The following is a 3,921-nucleotide window of genomic DNA, read 5'->3' as shown; positions in this document are numbered from 1 at the left end:
CCAAGTATATATATATAGTGTGTATATATATATAGTGTGTGTGTGTGTGTGTATATATATATATATATATATGGGTGCAGTACTATCCAAGGTTTCAGGCATCTACTGTGGGTCTTGGGACATACCACCTGTGTGTGGATAAGAGGGGACTGCTGTAACCTTGCAGTGACCAATCCGCTTTTCGTTCCCTGTTTCTGCTTTCTTTAGGCCTTTTCTACCTATAAAACCCACCTCCTCTGCCCAGCTCATTGGAGTACCGTTTCTAAATTTTTAGATGCCATCCTGATTCATGAATCAATAAAAGCCAATAGATCTTTAATCTAAATCTGTGGAAATTTTGACTTCTGACAAAGAGATATTAAATAACTGTATAACCGCACCAGACCAATCTGATTCACCTTTTATATACCCAAGTTGTGAGTTGTTTTTCAGTTGCATGGACTCCCAGAAGGAAGGTTTCACACATAACCTGAGGATGCCCAGATGAGCCAAGCATGCAACCGGGGCAGAACCTGAGTGCTCAGATCAAAGCAGGGACTGAATTAAGAGATGGGCACCGCATGGTGAGATCCAGAATGCAATCAGATCAAGCCCTGGCATCACCCCATGGCAGGGTCCAGTCAGATGAGCATCCCAGCATCACTTCATCGCAAAATCTAATCAGATCATGTGTCATTACCGTATGCTTATAAAACCCAACCCAGCCCCCAACTCAAGGAGACAGAGTTGAGGGTTTCCTCATGTCTCCTTGACAGTCAACTCATGACAAAGCCTTTCTTTTCTCAAAAGCCAGTGCCCAGTGCATGGTGTTGGCTTCTGGCATATCAGGAAGCAAGCCCGTTGATTGCTCAGTAGCAATTGCAGCAAGGCAGAAGGACACAGAATCTGTTCTGACATTTTTTTCTGAGGGCTTTCTCTGAAATGAGTAACAAAGATAGTTTCACTTTTACAGTTACATAGTAGACCACCAGGAAATTGAACGTCCATGCTCAGGTGTGATGGAGAAGCTTGCACTAGACGAAGGCTCCAACTAACAACTAGAAAAGCCAGAAAGCAAAGTCAGAAAACGTCTGTTTGAAGGCAGTGGAAGCTGCTGAGGCAAGAATGGGGGGACTTGATATTCCAGAGAATGAGGAACCTTCAAGGGGTGAGCTAATGTCTGCAGTGGCTTGTATTGATGTGTGAGGGATTTTGCCAATTCTGGATACAAGGATGAGGCTGAGAATTTAGACTTTAAGACCACAGAAGGCCACTGCTGGGGACAGAAAACCAACACAGCTTTTGCAGAGACATAGGGGGAAATTCCAAGGACAATTGCTAAATTCAAGGCTTGTATGGGACAAGAAACTGAAACATAAATGGAAGGCCTCTGAAAGCAGAAGTTTTTGATAGACTGCAAAACAAAGATTCGAGTCTGAGATCTGCTAGGGTGGTGGTGGAAGTGGGTTGCTGCAGAGCCTACACCATGTTCCCAGTTGGAAACTGGAGGGCAAAGGTAGCTTGAACCCTACCAGAACCTCAGCCCGGCCTTCACTCCACACAGTCCTTGATTGGATTAAGGTTATTGGCCAGTCCTCTCTTCGGTTTTGTGGAGGAAAGGGAAAACCTTCCTGAGAGAATGATAACATTTGAAGCCTCTACAACTTTTTAGAAGTTATATTTGGCATCTCATTAAAAAGTTACTAGATAAATGAAAAAAAAAAAAAAGAAAAAGACAATAGAAACAGACCCACAGATGAGTCAGATATTGGAGTTGCCTGATTAAAAATAACTATGATGAACATTTTCAAGAAAACAGAGAAAAAGATGAAAAATTTCACCTGAGTATTGAAATCTATAAAAATAAATCAAATGAAAACTCTAGAGGTAAAAAGTATAATAAATGAGGCTGTGAGCTCTGGATGTTAGACAAAACTAAACACACGATTAGTGAACTGCAGGCACATCAATAGAAAACATCCAAACTGAAGAACAGAAGGAAAGAATGGAAAATACAGAAACAAGCATTAGAGACACATGGGACATGATGAAAAGGTCTACCAGGTATTCTGCTTCCCAGAAAAAGAGAGAATGGGCAGAAACAGTATTTGAAAAGATAATAACCAAGATTCCAAGTTTTGCAAAACTGATGAAAGACATCAAATTACAAATTCTGTAAGTTCTATGGCTTCTAATCAGGATAAATACAAAATCGGCCACACCCAGTGCATTAGTAGAACCGCTGAAAACCAAGGAAAAAGATAAAATCTTCAAAAGATGCCAGGGCCAGGTGCGGTGGCTCACACCTGTAATCCCAGTACTTTGGGAGGCTGAGGTGGGTGGATCACCTGAAGTCAGGAGTTCAAGATGAGCTTGACCAATATGGTGAAACCCCACCTCTACTAAAAATACAAAACTTAGCTGGCTGTGGTGGCGGGCGCCTGTAATCCCAGTTACTACCTGGAAGGCCAAGGCAGGAGAATCGCTCAAATCTGGGAGATGGAGGTTGCAGTGAGCCAAGATCGCACCATTGCACTCCAGCCTGGGCAACAGATTGAGACTCCATCTCAGAAAAAGAAAATTAAATTAAAAAAGAAAAAGGTGCCAGGGGAAAAGATGCATTGCCTTTTAAGATTGTCAGCTGAATTCAGAAACAATAAATCCAGAAGATAATGGAATGGCATCTTTAATGTGCTAAAAGAAAATACACATATTTAATTCAACATTCCTTAACATTTTAGGCAATAAGATTTATTAAGAACACAGAAATGATACAGACTTCTGCTTTTACCTTTGTCATGCATATATGATGTCTTCTGGAATTAAGTTTTAAGAAGCAAAAGCAGTAAGTTATTCTGGCATCCCATGGAGGTTTCTCAAAAGGTAAGCCTACAGTGATGATTAGCCACCTTCTTGCTTCCAAGGTCATCTTAGTTTTTATTCACTCTTAAACTTAAAATCACATGACTAACATTGTATATCAAATTCTTTTTAACATTAAAAGGGGTTAAAAAACAAACACAGATAAAACACAAACAGATGATCCTGAACTTAATTCAGTAGTACTATTATCGTGGTTTTATTTATTTTATCATCTGTGTCCTGTTTTTTTTTATCTTGTTAGAGTAAGTATATCACCTATCCAACTATTGAGACAAATGAACCTGGGTTAAAAAATCTGGACCAGAATATGTCAGAGATTCAAAACCAGGACACAAACTTTGAGGACAGATTACATGCTTCCAGAATGATTCTACCTGAATCACAGGTGAGAAGGCCAAGCTCTTTCTCACAGTGACTATGGCAACAGGAGTTCATGACCTCCACTGAGATAAGGCATCCTAGCCCATGTTTCCTAGGAATCAGAGTAATCCTCCTATGCAATTATCTTGTAACTTTGTTTAGCTTCCATCATCTGTTCGGGTGATTGAAATTCTGGATTCCCAATCAGATGGGAACAACTTTTCCTCACCACTTACTTGATTTCTTTCTTCCATGTTCTTCATATCCAACCAAGATGCTGAATAAAATTACTATGTCTTCAAACAGCATGTTAAAAAATTATTTATGGGCTGGGCGCAGTGGCTCACTCCTGTAATCCCAGCACTATGGGAGGCCAAGGCAGGTGGATCACGAGGTCAAGAGACTGAGACCATCCTGGCTAACATGATGAAACCCCGTCTCTACTAAAAATACAAAAATTAGCTGGGCGTGGTGGCATACACCTGTAGTCCCAGCTACTCAGGAGGTTGAGGCAGGAGAATCACTTGAACCCGGAGGCAGAGGTTGCAGTGAGCTGAGATCGCGCCACTACACTCCAGCCTGTTGGTAGAGCGAAAATCCGTCTCATATATATATACGTGTATATATATACACACACATATATATATATACGTGTATATATATGCACACACACATATATATATACGTGTATATATATAC

Source organism: Colobus angolensis, unplaced genomic scaffold (genome assembly GCF_000951035.1).
Source record: "Colobus angolensis palliatus isolate OR3802 unplaced genomic scaffold, Cang.pa_1.0 Scaffold2, whole genome shotgun sequence".
NCBI classification, from domain to species: Eukaryota; Metazoa; Chordata; class Mammalia; order Primates; family Cercopithecidae; genus Colobus; species Colobus angolensis.
This window is presented reverse-complemented; position numbering follows the sequence as displayed.